The sequence below is a fragment of the Sturnira hondurensis genome, unplaced genomic scaffold (assembly GCF_014824575.4).
Source record: "Sturnira hondurensis isolate 20B ecotype Veracruz unplaced genomic scaffold, ASM1482457v3 Scaffold0025376, whole genome shotgun sequence".
Lineage (NCBI taxonomy): Eukaryota > Metazoa > Chordata > Mammalia > Chiroptera > Phyllostomidae > Sturnira > Sturnira hondurensis.
Genome location: NW_028098007.1, coordinates 363,460 through 386,833, shown reverse-complemented (window position 1 = coordinate 386,833; position 23,374 = coordinate 363,460). Strand labels below are relative to the sequence as shown.

Below are 23,374 nucleotides of genomic sequence, written 5' to 3'. Positions count from 1 at the left end.
TGGAAGTCGTTGGACCTGGATGTGATGCTGGTGCCGTCTCTGGACTCTGCCTTCTATACAGGCTATGCTTCCAAAGCAGCAGGACAGAGGGCACTGAGTCCTGATGGGGTTGAGACTGGGAGTCCAGGACTCCTGAGTCCTGCGACAGCCTCTGTGACCTTGATCTTTTTTCATTCACTTAAATATTTATTTTCTTAAGTCAAGATAAAATTCAGAAAACATGAATTCTAAACTATACAATTTCATAGTTTTTAGTATATTCAGAACGTCATGCAACCACCACCATTATCTAATTCCAGAACATTTCCATCATCCTGAAAAGGAATATCGTACCCGATAGTAGACACTCTCAATTTCCATTTGCTTTTAAAATGAACTTCATTGAAGTACAGAGTCTCCTCAACTTAAGATGGGGTCATGTACCGATGACCTCATTATAAGTTGAACATATCTAAGTTTAAAGTGCATTTAACCTCGTGAACATCATAGCTGAGTCTAGCCAGTTTCTGCTGAATGTACATCACTTTCGCACTCATAAAGTCAAAAAACTTTAAGGTGGAGACCATCTGTATAATCTACACACAATAAAATCTACAGAGAGTGCAATGTCATGATTTTAACAAATGTGTGTAGTTGTATAAACACCACCATAATAAAAATATAGAATATTTTCATCATCAACCAAGTTTTTCTCACGTCCCTTTGTAATTCATCCTAACCTTACCCCCTACAACCACCAATCTGCTTTCTCTCACTATAGTTGTATCTTCTCTAGGATTTCCTAGAAACAGAATCATCAAATATGGAGCTTCTGTGTCTGGCTTCTTCCACTATGCATATGAGTTCACTCTTAACATGCTTTCTGCGGCCCCACTTCTAGGAATGGCTTTAGCTCACACCTGAAGTGCCCAGGGCAGCGTGTAAGGCATCGCTGACTCCCATGCCCAGAACAGGTACAAGTCTAAGAGGTGATGTCCATGCAAAGGGAAGACTCACCTCAAGGCCAGAGTCCTCTCCCCTGGGCCCCAAAGGCACATCCCACCTGGCTCTGCTCTCTGATATCCTCTGTCATCATCACTGCCACTTCTGTGATGCTCACTCCTTGCACACAGGTGGGTGTTGCAATGGAGATGCCTTTTCAACTCAGGGTTGCACTGCACACTCCAGCCATGCTGGAGCCCAGTGTACTGGAGGGGCAGGGGGCTGAAGCCTCGGCTACTCACCAGCTGTGGAGCCTGTGAAAAGCCTCTTGATCTGTCTGGCACCTGGCTTTTCTCTTTTGTACATGGGAAAGAGTAATTCCCACCTCACGGGGGTGGAGAGGATCCAGAGAAGCAGCACTGTAGAGAGGCCAGCGCAATACCTGACACTGAGTAAGGCTTGGACCATGAGGGTTCTCCTTCCCTCCAGGCAGTTGTCAGAAGATTTCTGGCACTGAACTGGCTATTGCGAGCCCACAGGGATGCGGTTCCTAGAATGACCCAGAGGGGGCGCTTACTCACATATTTTTCCCCACCTGAGTCGGAGTCGGTGATTTTCTGGGCTAACCTAAACCTTCCTACAGAGAGTCTCTTACACCACCCTGTACAACCTGCTGAACTTCCCTGTCATTGTGGTGCCTGTCACCACCGTGACACTACAGGACCAGGAGGAACTGGCCTTCTACAAGGGATACTACAGAGATAGTAATGGCAGAAATTTCCCAGAGGTCAGTTTCCCTTTTCTTACCTCCACTCCCTGCCACCCCCTGAGTGCACAGACCAGGTTGAGTCCTGCCTCAAACCAAGTGGGCCGGTGCGGCAAGGTGGGATGGGGCTGGGCATTCCCAGGTTTACCCTTATCACTTCTGCTACAGTGTCACCCCCACCCCTGAGGACACACCCTTTAACTCCCAAGCCAGCCATTGTCCTTGTCAGGGGAGAATACTTTACAAAAACAGTGGTCTTTCTGACCTCTCTGTAACGAAAGTCCATTCCAGAGGCAGGGAGGGAGGATCAGGGCAAAGGTCCACAGTTAAGAGCTTACTGTGTAACGATGGACACTACCCTTCTCTGGGCCTCAATTTCTTTGTCAGAAAAAAATGGGCGTTAAAAAAAAATCTTATGCCCTGACTGGTGTAGCTCAGTGGATTGAGCACGGGCCTGTGAACCAAAGGATCACGGTTTGATTCCCAGTCAGGGTACATGCCTGGGTTGCAAGCCAGTTCCCTGCAGGGGACACCTGAGAGGCAACCATACACTGATATTTCTCTCCCTCTCTCCTTCCCTTCCCCTGTAAAGATAAATAAATAAAACTTTAAAGAAATCTTCTTCAAGGGTTATGTTAGAGGTTAAATAAAAAAAGATGGAAGCAATTAACATAAGGTGTTATGTGTAGGAAGTGTTCAATAAATGCTACTATTACTAAGTCAGAGGTGGCTTAACAAAAGGAAATATTTCTATGGGCCTATTTAATGCAGGGTCTATGCCCTGGCTGGCGAGGCTCATTGGACTGAGTGGCAGCCTGCGAACCAATTGATCCCTGGTTCAGTTCCCAGTCAGGGTGCATACCTGTGTCGAGGGCCGGGTCCCCGGTTGGTGGATCATGGGAGACAACCATGCAGTGATGTTCCTCTCCCTCTCTTTCTCTCTCCCTTCCCCCTTCTCTAAAATAAATAAATAAAGTCTTTAATGCAGGGTCTAAAATAACAACCCTAACTTGGGTGAGAGAGAGAAAGAGAGAGGGAAAGACTGACTCTGAAAAGTATGCATATGTCTAACAATAAGGAACTTATTTTTCTGGAAATTGATTTTAGTAACTCTGGAAGTTACCCTGTGGATCTGCTGACCTAAATTCTGAGAAAATAGTAGTAATGATACTATCTCATGTCTCTTGAGCTCTCACTCTGTTCCAGGAGTTATTTAAAAGTGATATATATATATATGTATATTCCACCCCCCCACCCCAACTATCCTGTGAGGTTTTGCAAATGAGGAAATGGAGACACAGGTTAAGGGACTTGGCCAGACCCACATGCTGGTTGCGGTGGCAGAGCTAGGACTTGGAACCACGTGACCTGGCTCCAGAGACAAAGGCAGATAAAGGCTGGCATGACGTCATCACCACAAAGCAGCCATTTCCAACCTTTTCCACCTCATGGCACACATAAACCAATTGCTAAAATTCAGTGGAGGATCAAAAAAGTATTTTTTGCTGATTTGACAAAAATGGGTATAATTTTGATTGATTTACAAAATAAAATAATAGCAATCAACTACCCTTTTTGCTCCAAAGTGATTTTTTTAAAAATCAGGTGCCTATGCTTGTATATAAGGATTTCTGATACTAAGAATTAACCAATCAAACAACCTTATCATGTGATGGGGCCACTAAGATGTAATTCTGTTATATGACCTATATATTTTATGTTTCCAAACAGAGTGTTCACACCAGACAGCTATCATTGTGTTGGCTGTTGTCATTTTTTTTTTGACAAACCTAAGGGAAAAAGAGGTCAGTGTCCCTGACTAAATAGTCAGGTGTTGCATGTTTTAAAAATTATTGTGGCACATCAGGTGAACATCACTGTCACAAGCAATGAAAACAGGTCTGAATCCCTACAAGTATGTTTGGATTTCGCGGCAGGCACTCAGGTTCAGCCCCCTCTTTCACTGTGGAAGTGTAACCAGGTTCCAGATCAGGGATTTGCACATTCTTTTTTCCTTTGCTAAGAACATTGGGTGAATACTCGGTTTTATATTGTTTTGTTGCAGGCTGCTCTTTGCACAAGGAGAAAGTTTTACCCTGGAAAATTGTAGACAAAGTCAGAACAGTTTTTCCAGGTTTAATGGAGAGCTGAGGAAGCCTGGAACTCCGAGATCCAGGAAATCTCTATTCTAATATCTATTGGAGATGAGATATTTGAACTAATGCATACCTACGGGTGGTGAGGAAGGCTGGGCAAGGGACTTGTGACCAGGAAGCAGGCTCTGATTTACAGACACTCTCTCTGGGCAGGAGGTAGAAGGATCTGCGGGACTTCCAATGGCTGTGCAGTGCATCGCTTTGCCATGGGAAGAAGAGCTGTGTCTTTGGTTCATGAAGGAGGTCGAGACCGTGGCCAAGAACCATAGGGAACCCAAATGACAGGCTATTTCTTCTCCTGGAGATCTTCCTATGTTGAGGGCAAGGGGGAACTAGCCAGAGCGTAGCTATAAGGAAGTAAAAGTTATTTTGCTAACTAATGCAAAGACGGTCCAGGACACACTCGAAGAACATGGTGTGCCAGAGCAACGGTCAGTCAGGCAGATAGCCATCTGAACAGTTACTAGGGAAGGAAATTTTACCCCTGTGCACGAGCTCAACTAACCAATCAAGTAAGAGAGCACGAGCCAGTGCACGAGGTAAACTCACCAATAATGTGAAGCCCTGTTGTACCCCTGAGCCAATCGCTAACCGCCACGTCTGCTTCTGTATCCAGCTTGCTTGCGCGCCTCCATAAAACCCTAAGCCTGTAAGAGTTTGGCGCGACTCCTGTTTGCAGTCCTCGTGGGCACCGTGTCCTTGGACACTTTGAGAGTTCGCCCCTGCGCAGGTTAAACTTGGCCAATAAGGTAACACCTTTGAAACCCTGAAAGTCTCCGACATTTGTTCTCACGGTTTCGAATGCAACACCTACATCTTCATCCACGTCTGCTCCTGACACCCTTCCAACTTTTCATAAATACCACATCCATGTCATATCTCCTCCTAGAAGCTCACCTATTTATTTATTTATTTATTTATTTATTTATTTATTTATTAGTCTCTCTGGCCTTGTAGGTGCTTAATCCATGGAATCAGATCCACCCAAGATGGGTATCAGGGTAAAGAGCTCAATAAATATTTTGACTGGCTGGTCTTGTGGTCTCTGATCTAGGTGGCAATGTAGTTTCCGGGTGGCTTTATACCTCCAGCTGTTCTCCATCTCAGTCCCCCAGATGCCATCCCAGATGGCAGCAGATGGGAATGAGCCCTGAACTGAGAGGCTAGAGACGGGGCTCTAAGTCTTGACTCTGCCACTGGCTTGTTGTCCAATGCTGGGCAAATAACCTCCCCTCTCTGGAGCTCTGTTTTCTCATCTACGAACTGAGGGAGTTAGATTTGATGACTTGACTATTCTGTGAGCTGTGGTTCCCAGGTATTTCCCTGATTAAGAACTTTCGATAAGGAAGGGGCTGGGAAGAAGTATTCAAAGCAACCAAAGGCAAGGACCTACATCCGAGATTACTCTATCCAGCAAAGCTATCATTTAGAATGGAAAGGCAGATAAAGTGCTTCCCAGATAAGGTCAAATTAAAGGATTTCATTGTTACCAAGCCCTTGTTAAATGAAATGTTAAAGGGACTTGTCTAAGAAAAAGAAGATGATCAAAAATATGAACAGTAAAATGACAACAAACTCACAACTATCAACAACTCAACCAAAACCAAAAACAAACTAAGCAAACAACTAGAACAGGAACAGAATCACAGAAATGGAGATCACTTGGAAGATTATCAGTGGGAAGGGGGAGAATTGGGGGAAAGGTATAGAAAATAAATAGCATAAATTGGTAGGTAGAAAATAGGCAGAAGTTAAGAATAGTATGGGAAATGGAGAAGCCAAAGAACTTGTATATATGACCCATGGACATGAACAAGAGATAGGGAGATGCTGGTGGGAGGGGGGTGCAGGGCAGAGGGGAATAAAAGGGAGAAAAAAATGGGACAACTGTAATAGCATAATCAATAATATATATTTTTTAAAGGAAAAAAACCAAAAGAACTTTCCATAGCTTCCATTTCTGTTTAGAGAAAGTTCCAGAGAGCAAGACCAATAGAGTGAAGCCTAGTCAGACCAGACCCTGGGTTAGGACTAGACCTCAGCTCACAGTCCAGTGCTTTGCAAACAAGGTGCTAATTTCTTGGCTTGATGCTCAGCACATCCCAAGATCCTCTAGTGTCTTCTGCATTGGCTCTGCTATAGCACAACGTCCCTCACAGCCTCAAACTGGACCCTTCTTGTGAGCATGATGGCCTTTTGCCTCTGTGCCTCTGTTCATACTATTCCTTTTACCTGAACATCATCACTCTCTTCTCTGTCCTTTAAGCCCTCTGTCAAATGCCACTTCCCCCAGGAAATCTTCTTTGATCCCTTCAACTCCCTCATGATCTTCCCCTCATCTGAACTCTCTTGAGATCCTCCTGGGTTGAAACTTACCCTTCCTGGCAGGTGGGGGAGGTAGAAGAGAGTATGGGGGCAGATAAGTGGTGATGGAAGGAGACTTGACTTGGGGTGATGAACACACAATGTGATATACAGATGAAGTGTTATAGAATCGTACACCTGAAACCTATATAATTTTATTAACCAATGCCACCCCAATATATTCAATAAAAAAAAAGTACCCACTCCTTCCCACTCCTTTTGTCTTAATGGTGTGGGGACAGTGGTGGCGATGAGGCAGAAGCACTACCTTGAGGCTGTGGCATGGAAAGTGCAAGACAGCTGCACGGGCTGGCCCACTGTCTCCTCTGGGCCTACAATTCGTTACGTGATGCTAAAACCACTTTTAAAGAAACATGTCCTTTCTGTTTTCAGTTGCTGGTTCTGGACAATTCTTGAGTGTGCCTCAAACCCAAGCCCAAACTGAAAAAAATACAGAAACTTCTTAATTGAGAGGGAAGAAATTATATAGTTGGTGTTAAAGGAGGAAAAATTATGGAAAAGTACCGTCTCCAAAAGTGTATTAAATTACTTGTAAAATATGCAACAAAACAGCTAAACATCATGGTGAAACATCAGAAGCCTTTGATCAGCATTGACGAGCGATCCAACCACTCCTGTGAGTAAACTTGGCTCGAAGGCACCGGAGAGAGACTCTCAGTTCTGCAAACCGAAGTCATGGTGTGCCTGCCACAGGCACCAGCACAGCGTAGATCTTCACAGCGCCTGCGCCTCCAGACAGTCAGCGTCCACGTGCGCCTCGAAAAACGGACAGAACAAACACTTCTCTCAACTAAAAATGGTGCTTAGAGTGGATTCCCAAGTAATTCAAAGGTGGACTTCAGAAATTTCTTCTCTGTAAAGGATGGACTATTTAAAAGGTAAGAACTGTTAAACGCAATTTCTGAAACTAAAGTTAAGAAAAACAGCTTTTTAAAAAAAAACGTACCTTGTTTTTAAAGGAGCAGTTCAGTTGAGAGCTGAGGCGCCCCAGTCGTATCCAGTCCTTCTGCTCTTGCACTGCTGCTTGGCCCGTGAGGCTACAAACGAGACACATCAAGTTCAAAGGCAGTGCTCAGAAAAACAGCTTCTAAAAAGCTTTTATTCTCTAAATACATGAAAACTAGGGTTCAAAAGCAAACTTTCCTTGGCATTCTTCAGTATTTATGATGGAAATGCCTCATTAGAATGAATAAATGAAACCTGACTACCTTATAGGATTGCAATTCTATAATACCGAAACCTATATAATTTTACTAACCAGTCACCCCAATTAATTCAATAAAAATTTAATAAATATATATGAAGTTATTGTAAGTACTAAAGACACATATGGACAAAAAAAGAAAAACAAAACAAAAACACCACGACTTTCCTTTTCCCTACCCCATTCCTCTTTGTAGCCCTACTTCCAGTCAACTAGGAAAACCAATGAACTCATCCTGCTTTGTACTTAATAGCACAAACCTTCTGAAGATAGTATCTCAATGCAAAGGGAGGGAACTCATCCATCCATCCTACATTTGCTGAGCACCTCCTCTGAACACAAATGATGGCATTTCAGGCAGAAAAACACCGGAGTTTAACTAAGATGAAGCCCCCAGAAATCACACGAGGGCAACCCTGACTCTCCCTAAAGTAGAAGACACCATTTGGGGTGTCCAGGTGCAGGCTGGATAGGGCTACTGCTGCGGTCACTATGGCCTCCACCCCTCTCCAGGCTCTACCACAGAGTCTGAGACCTCTACTGGAGAAAGAGCCTCATGCTTTCTCCTCATTCACGTAGTAGGGCTCCTGCTTTGTTCTTCCTCCTTCTTTAGAGGGAGGTCTAAGAGGTTCAGTGGAGGTGGGGACAGTGCACAGAGGGTTTTTGTTTGTTTGTTTTTAACCTCAAATGTCTCTTGTCTTCTCTCCCACCGGCTTGCTGGTTGTAACAGTCTGGGCAGCAGGGGGCAGCATTGAGCTTCATACAGCCCAGACATTATCGCACTTTCCGCTTTAATCAGATCCACTGTTACCAGTACTTTCTCAGTCAGATCTTTGTTCAAACTCCATTGCGCAGATGGAGAAACGAGAGGGTGGGGAAATAAACATAGGGGACACAGGAATAAGCCGAGTACTTTGACTTTGGGTAAAACATTTGCAGATTTTAGGAGACAGAGGGTGGAATTCTATGTTTGGCTGAAATTAGCCTGGATAAAGGGAGCAACAGATACCGACCTGAGGGACTGAGTAAGTCCCTCCTGGGGCCAGACTCCTCTCCAGGCTGGGCTTTCTCTGCTTACTCTTTTAAAAAAGATTTAATTTTTTTATCTTTAGAGAGAGGGAAGGGATAGAGAAAGAGGAGAGGAACATGGGCGTTGCCTCTCGCACACCCCCAATTGGGCCCGCCCCGCCCATGTGTAGGTGCACAGGGGACCTCGAGGAACCCGGTTTCTCCTCCTTCGCCCTTTCTCGCCCCTAGTACTTCCACTGTGGAGGGCTTGGTGTGGCCCTGCCTTCTCTGCAGGCTTGGACAAGTCTTCCAGCCTTTCCAAGCCTCAGTTTCTTCTTCTGTAAAACGGAAGTCATGATGGCTTGCCACAGTCTCAGGATGAGACAGGTCCAGAAAGGGCGAAGGCCAGGTGGGAGCGAACCTGCGCTCCCCTCGTCAGCCTGGTAGTTGCTGTCAGGTGAGAGGCCGGCACAGGTCTGGGCGTCTGTGTCTAGCATTCATTGGGAAGAGTCAGATCCTCCTGGGGAAGCCTGAGAACAATAGAGTAAGAATTTAACTTAGAAACAGGAAAATTCCCAGGGCAAGACGGTTCTCCCAAGGCTGGGGCTGAGGCCCCGGAGTAGGATTTTTGGGAAGAGGGCTCCTTGAGTTCTGGTCTTGTGCCTGTGCTGTGGGATGCGTGTAAGACCTGTCTCCTTTCTGGGTCTCAGTGTCCCCCTCTGGCTGCAGGGGGAAGGGGTGTCAGGCTGTCTTCCCCCGCCCCCGGCCTTCATTTCGAAGGCTCTGCAGTCTGCCTCGTGTTGCTCCCACGGCCTAGGGACTGACTGACTGGCCTCGCCACCCCACCCACTGCACTCCCATTTCGTCGCCTAAACGGGTCACCAGAGGGCCAGACAGGCGGACCTTGGCGGGAGCACCCCCTCCTTCCCTTGCACTGACGGACAGACAGCCCCGGCCGGAGCCCGCCCAGAGTCCAGCTCCCTCCCTGGCCGCTTGGCCTCCCGCTCGGCGCGTGGGCTGCCCCGCCCGCCGCACCTCCCCCGGCGCCCGCATTAAAGCGCATATGCAAGCCATGAATTATCAACTGAAAGGAGTCAATTACCGGCTCTAAAAACGAGTGTCTGCGCCCTGCGCCCGGAGCGCCCGGGGCCATTCGCCTATTTACGGAGCGATTTCCCCCGCCCGGCCTCGGGAGGGAGAGAGACGGAGCCCGAGCCCGGGAGGGAGAGAGATGGAGAGAGACCGGGGGGAAGAGAGACAGGGAGAGAGAGAAACCGGGACGGGAAAGAGAGACAGAGGTTAGAGCAGCGCGCAGAGAAGCAGAGCAAGCAAAAGCAGCGCGGGTGCCTCTTCTCAGAGCAGCAGAGAGAGGTGAGCCCGCAGGACTTCAAAGGCCCTGGGTTCGCCTCCCCCAGTGTTGGTGTAGGGACCCTAACCTTCTAGGGCTGCGTGGGGCTGCTCTGCGGGCCAGGGCCGCGGAGTTGCGGATAGAGCTAGGACTCAGGAAGTGATAAAAGGGGAGCTCGTTTTGCCGAGAGGCCTGTCCTGGAAGGATACTGGGAGCAGGCTGCGGTCTTGCGCAGTGTGAGGTGAGCTGAGTAGTGTGACCTTGGGAGGAGGGAGGGGCGTGTGAAAAACAGGAACTGTGAAGATGGAGCCTGATGTAGGGGAGTCTGTGTGGGCCCTCAGCATTGAGATAGAAATGGTGACCCCCCCCCCCCCCCCCGCCGGGGGCTCANCCCCCCCCCCCCCCCCCGCGCCGTGGGCTCAGGAAGTCCTGTCTGCCCCTCCGCCCTCCAAGGTTCTCACTCAGGTTGTTTCCTCCTCTGGAAATGTTTTTCCTGCAGGCTCCTACTCATTCTTTGACTCGGCCTCCCCAGCAGCTGTGACTGCCGTTGCTTCAGCGCATACCCCATCCTAAGCCGTGGTCCAGGCCTGACCTCTCCACCAGACAGTGACTCCACACCGACAGTGTTCAGAGGAAGCTGCATAAGTGTTTGCTGAAAGTATGAACAAAGAAGTGAGCGGGGCTAGAGGGGAACTTTGCCTGGACTGAGGCTCTGTACCAAGGCCTGGAGTTTGGAGGGAAAGGAGGAGGGTAAAGCACTCTGTGCAGATCATATGGAAGGCTTCAAGCAACCTCAGTGCAGGGGTGAGGCCATCCTAGCCTAGCCAGGCCCCGGCTGTGCAGGGGGTGGGGGAGAGGAGTGGAAGAGCAGGGGCAGAGTGGGTAGAGTCAGGCGGAGAGTTGAGGCCTAGCTCACTAGCACCAGCAAGTTGTTGCCAGAGTCCCCAGGGCTTTGCCCTTAGTCCTTCAGGGCCCCTGGAATTCTAGGCCTCTCCTGGAGAGGGTGGGGACAGGGAACCCCAGGAACTCTAAGGATGAACTGGGGCAGGTGAAGAGTGTGGGCTCGGGAATCAAATAGCCTTTCTCTTCTAGCTGTGTGACCTCAGGCAAGCCTCTTTGTTAACTTCTAAGTCTCAAGTTCCTAATCTATACAATGGGGACAGTGCTGTACAATTTTTTATGAATGTCCCCACATCTCATATCTGCATAGCACTTTCTCCCAGAAGGAAAGACCCTACCTGAAGAAGAGTAGTATTCACTGAGGCTTACGAGGTGCTAAGCACTCTGATTAGTGGATTATCTCCCTCCTCCTCCTAACAGCTTTCCTTTCCAAGTGGTGAAGTCACTTTGCAGACAAGGAAACCCAAAGACAGTCAGGGAGTGGGGAATGGCAGCAGCACGTTTTGAAGCCACGTCTGACTCCCAAGCTGTGCACCACGGGGCCTCCCAGACTTGGCCCCTGTACCCACTGCCCTGTTCCCTCGGCCCTTCCAGTCTGACTGAGCCCAGATCTACTGAGGGGTGGCTAAACAGTGGGCAGGACAGGTCAGGTCCAGTGGAGGGGCCCCAGGGGTCTTGTTCCCACGATGGCGTGGGCTGGGCGGCCTTCCTGACGAGTCTGCAGCTCTGCCTCGCAGTGAGCGGGCAGCCAGAGGGGGAGTCTGCAAGCACCAATGCTGGGGTTCCCGCAGCCGCTTGCCTATTAGTGGCTGGTGGTTTCGTAGTGATTTATTGGGGCTTCTTCATTTCCCCTTGGTCTGCTATAAACATATTTATACCACCAGAGTGACCGATAAATTTCCCTTATGAATCCTGTTATCTCCCCCATTAACCATCCGTCACCTTTTATGCGGCCAAGATGGGCTGGGCCAGGGCACTGGGGCTGGGTGGGAGGCCCGCTGCCTGAAGCCCTGGGCCCGGTGAACTCTTCACCTCCCCTGATGTTCCCCAGACAGAGCAGCCCCTGCTGCCTCGGAGCTGCCTCTGGAACGTGACCTCAGAACAGACTGGACCAGGCGAGCCCTTTGAAATGTGTCTTCCTCGTAGGTCTCACAAGGAGCAAGTTCCTCTTAGAGATAACTGTAGCTCTGGCTTTACCTCTGAGCAGGAGTCTTCTGAAGTGGCTGCCACTGCTCTTCTTCCTCTGCTCTCACCCTCACCCCAAGTGCAGCAGAAAGCTAAGTCACGGAGTGGGTGTGGTACCAAAGGCCAGATGCCAGCTGGCATTTGCTGGGCACCTCCTCTGTGCCAGTCAGTTTACATGCATGATTTCATGTGATTCTCCCCAAATCCTGGGGCCAGGCATTTATAGTTCCATTGGCCAGATGAGGAGATAAGGCTCAGGGACATTGAATGAAGAGCCCAAGGTCACCCAGCCAAGGGGCAGAGCTATGATTTGGGGCTTTTCTGGTCCTAAAGCTCATTCTTTGAACCACTGTACTCTACCGTCTCTTCAGATGCCCTGGGCTAGGAGGGGTTAATCCAAGAAAGTTTTCCAGCAGAGAGGGCTACGGGCAGGGGAGGAAGGAGAAGAGGGGGGAGGGGATGGGGCCTTAGTGGATGGCTGGCAGGGAGAAGGGGGCATGGCTGTGAAATGGGGAGTGACCTCCACAGTTGGGGAAACTTGGACACCAGTTCAGAGTCAGACCCCAAGCTGTTGGGGATGAGGGGCAAGGTCTACAAGGGCCCTAAGGCACCTGTTCTTCCCATATCTGGCAGGACAAGGGCCTGGTACATGGTCTGGGTTAGTTAACCAGGGTCTGACTCAAATCTTGCCGCTGTGCGAGTGGGGAGGCCCCGTCTTTCTCTGGGCTTCAGCCTCTGCCTGTACCTGGGCATGGAGTGTTCCGTCCTTTGGGTACCTGATGTATCTGCTTCCTTGGGAGATGGCTGTGTGTGTGTGTAGGACACCTGGGAGTCTTCTTTCCTCTCCCTTCACCCACAGCATCAGCCAGAATGGTGAGAGCTCCTCTGGAGTAAAGATAACTCACACTCTCCAGACTTAGGCAGACCAAAGACCCCCTGAGTCCCGGCATTGCTTCTTTGGCCCAAGGTGGATGGGCATAGGAGAATGTTACTATCCTCATTTCAAAGATGAGGAAACTTAGGTCCAGAGAGGGAAGGAATCTGAGCAACAAACTGAGCCCCGGGTTAAGATATAGTAACTGGGAGGGGACTTGGCTGCATTAGAGCCAGGAGGTAGCACAGAAGGGCTGAGGAGCGGGTGGAGTGTAGTCTGCTGGGTTTGGGTTGGCCCCAGGTCAGAGGTGACATGCTCACCTCTGAAGGCTGTTTAATTTCTTCTGTCTCCAACAACACCATCCTGCGTGGTCTAGGGATGCCTAGGGCGGAGGGGATTGTGGGCTAACACGTCAAGGAAACAGATTCTCCTCCGACTTCAAGAAGATACAGCAGGTCATTCTGGCCATTCCCCTGCCTCCCATGGTCCTGAAGGAGCTGCTCTTGGTTACAAGATCTAGTCCGTCTACATCCTGGCTCTCCACACCACAGCACCTTCCAGCCATGCTGGAAGGAAGGAGATGGGCCGTGCAGCCTGTGGCAGGTTCTGGCCCTTTGGGAGCCTCATCACTTTGAAAATCTCCAGCTTAGACTCCAAACTCCATGCCACCATATGCCATGGGGCCACCCCTCCCGCCAGGGGTGGGGACCAGGACAGAGACAAGCAGGCACCACAGCCAGACACTGGTCATTTCTCCCACGGCAGTTCACAGCCTTGCTCCCTCTCCTGGTCTCACCAGTTCTTCTCCTTCTCCTCCCTCAGTTTGCCCTCTCTGTCCTACCAACTGTCTGTCTGTCTGTCTTTCCCTCTCTGTGCTGGCAGCCCCTTCCCCTGTGTCCTCTCCTCTCTGCAAGGTTGGAGGGAGGGGTAGAGCAGGCAGTGTGTGTATGAGAGAGTGCGCAAGAGCTCCCTCCCTCTCCCTTTCTGCCCCCTCCTGCTCTCTCCTTCTCCCACACTCTCACACACACTCTCTCTCTTAGTCATTTTCAATGTCATAAATTTCCACGTCTCTCTCCTCTACTTGGCTATTACCTGCGCCTCCGTCACCAGCCCTGCTCTCGCTCCCAGATGGGCTAGGCCATCTCCGCTCTGCAAATGACTCAGGGAGAGAGAGGCAGGGAAGGAGGGAGAGAAAGGAGCAGAAAAAGACGAAGAGAGCTTGAGAGAGAAAGCCAGAGAGCAGAAAGACAAGAGACTGAAGCAGAAAGGGGGAAAGAAGCAGCCCAAGAGAGGCTTCGGTCCTCTCTTCCTGCCTCCTGCACGTAGAGAAGTGGCTGCCACCAGGGAGACTGCCTGCACTGGGTGAGAGCAGCGGTGCTGAGTCTGGGGTGGTGTCAGGTCACCCAGCACCCCCCACCCCGAGGGCCTTGCTGCAGGTTCTTCCTCCACTCGTGTTTCCTAAGGGCCTCTCCATGTGCCAGCCTGGTGCCAGTGGTGAACCAGACACCTGGTATTCCTCTCCCCTTTGGCTAGGCCTAGGGGGCCAACAGACAGGGAGATGAGGTCCCCACAGTGTGCTGGGACTCCCTGGGGACACTGGTGGGGTGGGGATGGGATATAGTTTCAGAGTTCCCATGATTGAAAGTGGGCCGCTGGCTTCTACACAGAGCTCTTTCCTAGACAGGGCCTTCTCACCATCAGCACGCTGCTCCCTCTGCCCCGTGGGAGCCCTAAGCTTCCTCAGCACTGGTTCCTCTGAGGATAGCAGGGCCCCGGGAAGACTCAGGGGGTCTGGGAGAGAGAGAGAGAGCATTTCCAGAGGAGCCCATGGTTGAAAAATAAGGCAGGGGGAGGATCTGGGTTGGGATAGAGTGGCAGGATGGGGACAGCATGGATGGGGAACCCAAGCCCCCCCAGATGCTGCCAGGAGGGACTCCATGAAGCAGGAGCTGGTGCTGGTGTGTGTGGGAACTGCTGCTGGTGCTGGGAGGACATGGACCCCGGGCCTGGGGCTCACACCACAGCCTCCTGAGTGGCCTCCTGCTATACTCGCAGTATTTCCAATTCCTTCGAAAAATGGAGCAACATAGGACCATGCCAGTCCCTTGGTTCAACCTTCCAATGGCTCCACATTTCACTGAAAACAAAACCTGAACTCTTTATTCTGGTTTCTGAAGCCCAGATGTCCTGGTTCCACTGCCCCCTCCTGCCTGTTCCTGGACTTCTCTCTCCTGACTGCCATGGTCTCACATTTGCCCAGGGCCTCTGCAGTCACTGTCCTCTTTCCACAGGGCTGGCTCCTCATCCCTCAGCTCAAATGCCGCCTGTACCCAGGAGCCAACCCTGACTGCCCTATCCAATGATGGGTTACCCCATTAACTCTATCATGGCCTTCTGAATGTTTACTTTGTGGCACTTTTTATACTCTGTCATTTCTGGTGTACTTGTTCAGTGTCTGTCTCCTCGGACAGACTGTGCCTTCCCTGAGATCAGGAACCACGTTTTTCCAGGTATTTAGAGACAGTGTCCGTTGTCTTTGCTGAATGAGTGAGTGACGGTGTGAGTGCATTCTCCTGACATTGGTTTGGATTGGGACTGATGTGGGGTTGATGCTGAGGCTGGACTGACGGTTTCCAGTTGCCGTAATTTGATCAAATCCCAGTGAGACAGACTCCATTCCAACAGGGAACAACATCTTGTCTCGTCATTGGGAGTTCAGCCTGCAGTCCTCATAAAAGGTTTTCCTTGGCCAAAACTCACGCATGAAGTCCCTCTACCTGTGGGTAAACACACATACACACACACACACCACAGGTGCCCTTGTGCCCACGCACAGCGGCCTAAACTAAGCCCCACTCACACACGTGCACTGAATCCCCAGGGATGTGCACCACCAAGGTACATGGGAGGACAAGCCCAGTTGCCCACATTCCTGCACACACTGGACACAGCCTCAGAGATTTATGGTTGAATAGATACACACCACACACACCCCTCCTAATGCGTGCCTATGTGTTCAGACACAGTCATAAACACCAACATAATTAACCACTAAAAGCGTCTGTGGAGAGACACCTGTTCACTTGCTTACTGACCCAGGTGTCTGCAGGATGGAGTGGCAGCCTGGGCTCGGAGCTGCCCTCCAGCGGGAGATGCACCGTGCTGCTGAGTGAGCCACACTCTCCCGCCTCACCCCTGCACCTCCCCTGCTCCGCTCTGCCAACCCTCCCGGTCTTGTGAGAGGCTCAGGCTCCAGTAGACCCAAACTGTTGCCAGAGGCAGGGCTCAGCTGGAACCGGGGTCAGGCCTTTGTCTGTGGCCAAGGTCAAGGTTCACTGGGTGACAGGTCAGACTCATCTGGAAACAAGGTCAAAGGTCAGTTAGAGACTGAGATTTTGTTGCTGTCCCTTGTCTCTGCTCACAGGTGTATCTCCCATGCGTGCCATCCCAAGGAGCTGCTGGTGGAAGGAGACTCCAGGTCCTCGTCGTATGTGGGCCTCTGCAGCGGTGGAGGGGGGGGCAGGTGGGGGGCCGTGCTGGGCAGATAGCTGTGAGGTACGTTTCCATCTCCGCGGGTCGGGCAGGCGAAGCCATTTCCAATCTGCTCTCTATCATTTTCAATATCATTAATCCCAGACACTCTATTTTCCATGCCTGCGCAGCCAGGCCCCCGAGTGTGCGCCGTGTAAAGTGACACATATTCATCACCAGCTCGTGGCGCCGGCGCCGACGCTGATACAATATTAGTGTTGCCCCCCCGCCCCCCGCTCCGGGCCCGCTCCGCCCGGCTCCCCGATGGCACGAATCCATCACCTGGAGCCCATGTCACTTCCCCCAGCAGCCACATTTGTTTGGGCACTTAGGAGGTAATTGTGGCACATTAGCCGGGGTGGGGAAGGGCCCCGGGCCCCCGGGAGGAGGGGAGGCTGAGGCATGGTCTCCCACAGCCCAAGCCCATCCTGGCCTGGTGCTGCTCCTAGACTTGGGCTCGGGTCCCAGAAACCTGGGTTCTTGCTCAGCCTTGGAGGGGATGGTTCAAAGAAGGACCCAATGTAGGGGAGGCCAACTTGGACCCCAGCAGAAAGTCTTAGAAGGGTTCCTCAGCTTCCCCATGAGCCCCAGTATTATTAGGACTTGGTCCAGGGCGCCCAAAGCTTGGAGGTGATTGATGGCTTGGAAACCTTTTCTTGCCAGCCAGTCTATGTCCCAGCACTAAAGCTCAGGATGTGGCAAGGCCAGCCCTCCTGGCTCCATTTCAAGTCCCACGTGGGAAAAGGAGGTGGGGAGAACAAGAGGGAGCAGGCAGTGCCCAGCCCGTGGGTGCTCAACTGTGAAAGAAAAACCTGGCTCTGCCCTGGGAACCAGGTCTCAGAGGGGTCACATGGCTGAGCCCTTGAGAACTCTGAGTCCCAGTGGAGGGCACCCAGCTTGAGCAGTAGACAGTGCCCTGGAGCAGAGTGCCTTTGGGAAGACTGCCTGGAGGTGGTGAGCCAGACACAGGTACGGCCTCTGGACACTGGGAGGCCCACAGTGGTTACAGTGGAGGGAGAAGCAGCAGCCAGGGTCACTGATCTTGGCAGAGGCCAGGCTCTGCTGGGGCATGGGTTCTCCCTCCTCAGTCCGCAGGGCTAACACCCATTAACCTCGTCAGCAGACAAATCGCCTGTCTTGTCAAATTCCCATTTAAAATGCAAACTCGATTTGACAGAGTAAACCGACCGGAGGTGGGAGCGGATAATCCAGTGGAAGCTCATTAGCAGGACCCAGTGAGAAGGGTCTGTTGGGACAGCCTAACAGACCTGCGGTGATGAACCTCCCAGCCTTTCAACATCCCACCACTCACTCAATAACCTGACTCACCTGCCCTGCTAGGAGTCTGGGGACCCTAGCTGCCTACTACCACCTCTGAGAAGGTGCATCCAAGAGCCGTGGCAGCAGAAAGAGCTGAGAAACAGCCTCCGTCCCTCTGACTACCCACTCAGTGGCCTCAGATGGCAGCAACAACAGCTGTGTTCCCAGGCCCCCGCCCGGTTTCCACGGGGACACTGCCTGTGTATTCTCCTACATGGCCTTCACTCTAGGGGCCCCGGGAGTTGGTGTTATTCACTCATTTACAAATGGGAAACTTGGGACTTGAGGAGGCTGCTCAGCTAGAAACAGGCAGGCAGAACTTGGTTTGAACGCCAGTCCATCAAGACTCCAACAGCCCCACTGGTAACTGCTGTGCGACTTGGCCTTTCTGCACTGTAAACGGTCGTTCTGCCCCCTCCACTTCTCTGGGTTCAGTGCTGCCACTAGCTGTGTCTTGGGGCAGGTGAAGGTCCTGTCTGCCTGGCCACTCCTGTTCTGTGCTACAGGCAGGCTGCTGCTACCGGTTTCTAAGAGTTGGAAAAACCTACAATTAAGAAGGCACCAACAGCCAATGCACTGTCGCTAACCCTTGTCCCCCTCCGGCACCTCCAGCTGGGGCCCTCACAGGTGCCGTGGAGCCCCGCCACCACATGAAGTGCTGTGCTGCCCAGCGCACTGGGAGCCAGTGCTAGGAGACCTTGGGCAAGTGTCCTCTTTGGATCTCATCACCTGGCCTGTTGCCTGCATCATAGCAAGAGCCTTTTCACCCCTGGTTTCTGCACCCCCCACCCCGCCAGTCCTTCACAGGCACCAATGTAATTGCTCTGAATCCTACTGCTGTTTCATCATGACTCCTTACTGATCCTCTCAAGTCCAAATTCCTCAGCTGGCATTCAAGCCCCTTAACAATCTGGCCTCAGTTTACCCTTCCAGTCTCTCACAGGATAGAGCATCCTGAACTCTCTTGTCTCTGCATTTGCCTGGCTGTGAATTACTCTCATATCCTTGTCTGGCACCACCTCTAGACTCCACACCCACCCTAAGAAATCCTCTTCTTTTTGAGCCCTCCTCTCCCCTCCCATCCTCACCTGGTTCTAGCAGTGAGCTGCAAGAGATCACTATGAGACTGGATCCTGTCTGGGGAATGGGGGGCTGCAGAGAAGAAGGGACTGGGGGCTGTTCCTGGCTCCCTCCAGTTGTCTGAGCAGCCATCCTCTGAGTCTGGCCTAATTCCCTTCAGAGCCCGCTCCCATCTTCAGGGTAGTGCTTAGGAGCTGAGAGCCCAAGGATAATGCCTAAGAAAGTCGTGGGTGGATTAGAAAGCGAGGGGGATTAGGGCCGGCCAGAGCTGGTGGCTGATGCAGGAGCAGAGCCCCTCCTCCGGAGGAAGAGGAGGCTAATCCTGCTTAGCAACTCAGAAGCCAGCAGCATGGGGGTGGTGGGGCTCTTCCCACCCACTGGCTGAGGCAGGCACAGCAGAAAGAAGACTCATCTACCCCCTCTACCCTCTCTGTCCTACAAATTTTTTGTCCACTGGGGTCCCCCAAACATCTCGGCCTTGTCTACCACACTGCCCCAGCCTTCTTATCCTGCTGTGCTCACTCAAGCTGCCCTGTCTGGGCACCCCCCCACCCCAGTTTTATAACTGCCCACCTCCATGAACTGAGCCATCCTACTGAGCCTCCTAGTGCCCCATCCATCCGTGCTGCCCAGAACATCCATCGTGGATGCTGTGGGGCTGCCCAGGTCCTCCCTGAGGGCTGAGGCACTTGCTCCTGCAGCTGTTGCAGCACTGGCCACCGGCGACTCCCCCTCCTGTGCCTCCCCCGGGGGAGCTGCCCTCAGCTGCTTCTCCCAGGGTTTCTGCCCTCTCCCTAGGAGCAGTCTATAGGATGGCTGGTCAATGTGGGAGAACAAAGGTCTGGCCCCCCTCCTACCCCAGCCTGGGACAAGTCTGAAGGCTATCCCAGGACCACAGCTTCCCGTGGGCTTGGCTGAGGCCGCTGTTGCAACTGCACCACAGTCGGACTCTCCTTCTGCCTAGTCCAGCTCCCCAGCTGCTTCCCAATAAGCCACCTGCACACTCCCACCCTGATTTCTGCAAGAAGTGTCACCCTTCACTTTCTGTTTTAAGTCCCAAGGTCAAGGATGGAAGATTACGTTGATCAGCAAAGGACCTGGATTTGGAAGCTCCTGGTCTAGATGCCAGCTCAGCCCCACAAGGACCTGCACTTCCTTCCCTGGGGACTAATCCTCGGGGCCCCTCTGATTTCAATGGTATAGGCAGTCCTGTGGACTGGGTGGGGGAGAGGGCCTGCCCTGGAGACCCAGTCTGGGATCCTGGCCAGAAAGAAGAAGCCAATTCTGTCTTGGGAGCTGATTGAAGAAAGAGAAGAACGCTGGTCCTGTGGGCCTGGTCCTAGAGAAGAAGCAGAACTCTGCTTTGGGGGCCCAATCTGAGGGAGAAGGAAGAGCCCCACATTAGGAGCTGAGTCTGTGGAAGCAGACTGGGCTCTGGACCCCAAAAAGAGGCAGAACCTCACCTGGACTGCCTGCTCTGCTGGACCTCCACCCCAGTGTCCATCCAGGTCTTCCCTTGCCAAGCTTGGCTCGCTCTCCAAGGAGTCGGCCAGCTCGTGTGATGCCCAAAGGTGGGAGGACTGGGTTCCTAAGTTAATGACAGGAGTATGTGAGCCCTGGCTGGTGTGGCTGAGTGGATTGAGTGCCAGGCTGCAAGTCAAAAGGCTGCTGGTTTGATTCCCAGTCACAGCACAAGCCTGAGTTGAGGAGTGTGTGAGAAGTGAGGAAGGACCCCACTACGTGGCTCCTTAGATCCATTGGGTTTAAAGCTGTGGCACATGGGGGACAGACAGCATTCTGGGAACAGGGCCTGAGAAATTCTGGTCCCAGGGTCACTTGAGAGCAGGGCAGGAAATCAGACAGCTTGACCCTTGAGAGTCAGTTTGGGAATCGGGGGTCAGTTGAAGGGGGCCACTCCCACTCTGTTCCCTATCTTTGATAGACAAATGCTAATGACATTACCAGCGATTGACCAGAAACGAATAAATAATTCAGTCTGGCCTGAAAATGGGAGAAAAGTACTTAAATGCTATTGACAAGCCAGTCCCTGGCCTCATTACCCATGCAGACTCAGGCCTCCACATCGACCATGCCCCCCAATTCCTTCAAACCCCACTGTGGGCAGCCTCAGGCCTGCCCCCCCCCCCCCGACCGCCGCATCCTGACCCAAGTTGAGTGTATAGACGGTGGCCTACGGAGAGTGGGTGGAGGGTTTAAGATTATGGCTAGAGGTACCCCCAGGAAGGACAGCAGGCCTCTAGTCCTTCCCCATTCCCCAATCACTTGCAGTGGCTTCTGTTTCAGAAAGGGTATTCCCGGCCAGTCCCTCTCCAGCCCAGCCCCAGGTGTGCATACATGGCGGCGGTGGGCACAGGCGTGCTCTCTGCACACAAGGCCCAGCAGCTGCTGCATCCTCTTCTAGGACAAGAAGAGTGGGGGCCCCCGGGGCGGCTGTCAGTCACTGTGCTCTCAGGGAATACAAACTCATTAAATGTTTCCCTGCCTTGTCACAGGGGCCTGAGTCCCCGAGTCAGGCCTGAGGAGGAGGAGGGAGAAAAAAAACAAATGTGCAGCTGATCCTTTAAAAGCACATCCTGTATTTCCTACCCCTGGAGAAGAGAAGGGGATTATGAAGGGTGGGCATTACCCGTGGAAGGGCCTCACTGTGGGTTCCTCAGAGTTTCCAGCTCCTGTAGCACACTGAGCTCCCCCAAGTAGCAACTCTGCAAATAAAACCTTTTCATGTTCTCAGAGCGCCTCCCTCTTTCTTCCTTAGCCGCCTGGGCCAGACTCCCCTTCTTGGTGTCCCCTTAGGCATCATCCGGTCTCTGTAGAGACCATTCTTCCTCTGACTCCTCCCCTGCTGCCAACACATTTATGCCAGAGTCATGGAGCCTCCATGAGGTTCGACGGTCAGAAGCCAGCAAGGCTCATTGCTTAGAGAACAGGGAGAGTCAGAGATCCCAGCCCAGTGGACAAGCTGCCTCCTTCTGGATGGCTCCTAGCTGGACTCAGAGGTGAGGAATTTGGGAGAGAGGGCTGAGACCTGGGCCTGGAGGTGCAGGATGCTCCAGTGGGTATGAAGGGCATGGGCTGCAGAGTCCACTTCACCTCAGTCCAGCAAATAATAGTTCTAAAAGGGACTCCATCCCTGTGTGAGCCAAATGATCTATCCGCTCCTGAGTGTGGGCAGAGGCCCTGTTGACCCCCCACCCCATTACCTATCCCTGGTGGCCAGACTTATCTCCTCACTTCTTTTTGGAGACCAGACCCCGACCCTGCAGGGTTTGGGTGGGGTTCACCAGCCCTGCCCCCTTCCCTGTTTCCCTGCTGCCTGCTAGAACCCTGCCCCCCCTAGGGCTTGGCCCCATAATGTCCCTGAAACAGCCCCTCCCCTCCATCCCTCCCTGTAAGTCCAAAGACTCCTCAGCTTTTCCATCTGTGCACACTGAAGTGGGCTAAAGACTCCATTCCTGTTCAAAAGGCTCTTCCTCCTGGTGTCCCGTCCCTCCCCCTGGAGACCCACAGGGAGTCATTTATCCGGATCCACTGCCTCTCCTCAGCACAAACATTTGTAGGAGCATTAACAAGCCTAAAACCCAATTAGCCTTCAATTACTCAGGCCTCAGTCAGATTTTCTGTGCTGGGGAAAGGGGTAAGAAGCATGTTGGAGCACTTTGGGGCACTGCTTGGGTGGTAGCCCTCTCCTTCCTCTGGGTCGATGCCCCCCACCATGCACCACTCCCGTGCCAGCCAGTCCGCCCCCCACCTCTCTCCCTTCTGCCCTACGTTTCCTTCTTTCCTTCCTCCTTATGCTTCCTCCCTGTCTTCTGTTCCTTCCCCATCCCTCTTTAAAAACTATTAATCTTAAATATATATAATAATACATGATTTGAAAAAAACTCACTATAAAAACATAATGCAGAAAAATACAAACAGAAAAGCTAAATTCCCCCAACCCCACCCTTTGATCCCATTGACAGTATCGGGAGTTCTCCTTCTTTTCAGACACTTTATTCTATACATTTATACCCCCTCACACACATGGTTTTAAGTGCTTTTTAAAAAAACATTACAAATAAAGACCCTATTCATACTTTTAAAAAAAGATTTTATTTATTTTTAGAGAGAGGGGAAGGGAGGGAGAAAGAGGGGAAGTGAAACACCAGTGTGTGGTTGCCTCTTGCACACCTTCTGCTGGTGACACGGCCCGCAACCCAGGTCTGTGCCCTGACTGGGAATCAAACCGGCACTGCTTTGGTTCCCAGGCCTACTCATACTCTTTAACGACCTACTGTATTCACGGAACAGTACATCAGCTGTATCTTTACACGTCAGCATGCACAGACCTACCTACTTCCTCTGTCTTTCTGGGTACCTAGAATTCCACAGTATGGCTGCAGTACACTGTATTCAGTCAGTCTTTTCTTGATGGACACTGAGTTGTTTCCAATGTTTGCAGTGACAGGTGTCATTGCAGTGATCACCTTTCCTTATGCTGCTGTGCACAGAGGCCAGTGTTGCTGGGGACATGCCTAGAAGGGGATTTGTTTGAAAATGCATATTTAAAATTTTGATAATTATTGCCAAAATGCCCTTCACCTCCAGAACCTCCAAGTTTAGCCAATTTGTACTCCCAAATCTCCATTTCATCAGCACTGGGTATTAATCTTTAAAGAATTTTTTTCAACCAAAT

The 23,374-nt window shown here is 51.5% G+C and overlaps 1 non-coding gene and 1 pseudogene across 1 annotated transcript; one reads left to right on the top strand and one right to left on the bottom strand.

The window, feature by feature from the left end:
• The first annotated feature begins 6,457 nt into the window (after positions 1-6,457).
• Positions 6,458-7,110, top strand: LOC118982469 (UPF0711 protein C18orf21 homolog; annotated as a pseudogene).
• Positions 7,111-7,166: 56 nt separating this feature from the next.
• LOC118982478 (small nucleolar RNA SNORA50) lies at positions 7,167-7,302 on the bottom strand. The gene has a single exon (XR_005065556.1). It is a non-coding gene; the product is annotated as a small nucleolar RNA SNORA50 (small nucleolar RNA).
• Between the last annotated feature and the right edge of the window lie 16,072 nt (positions 7,303-23,374).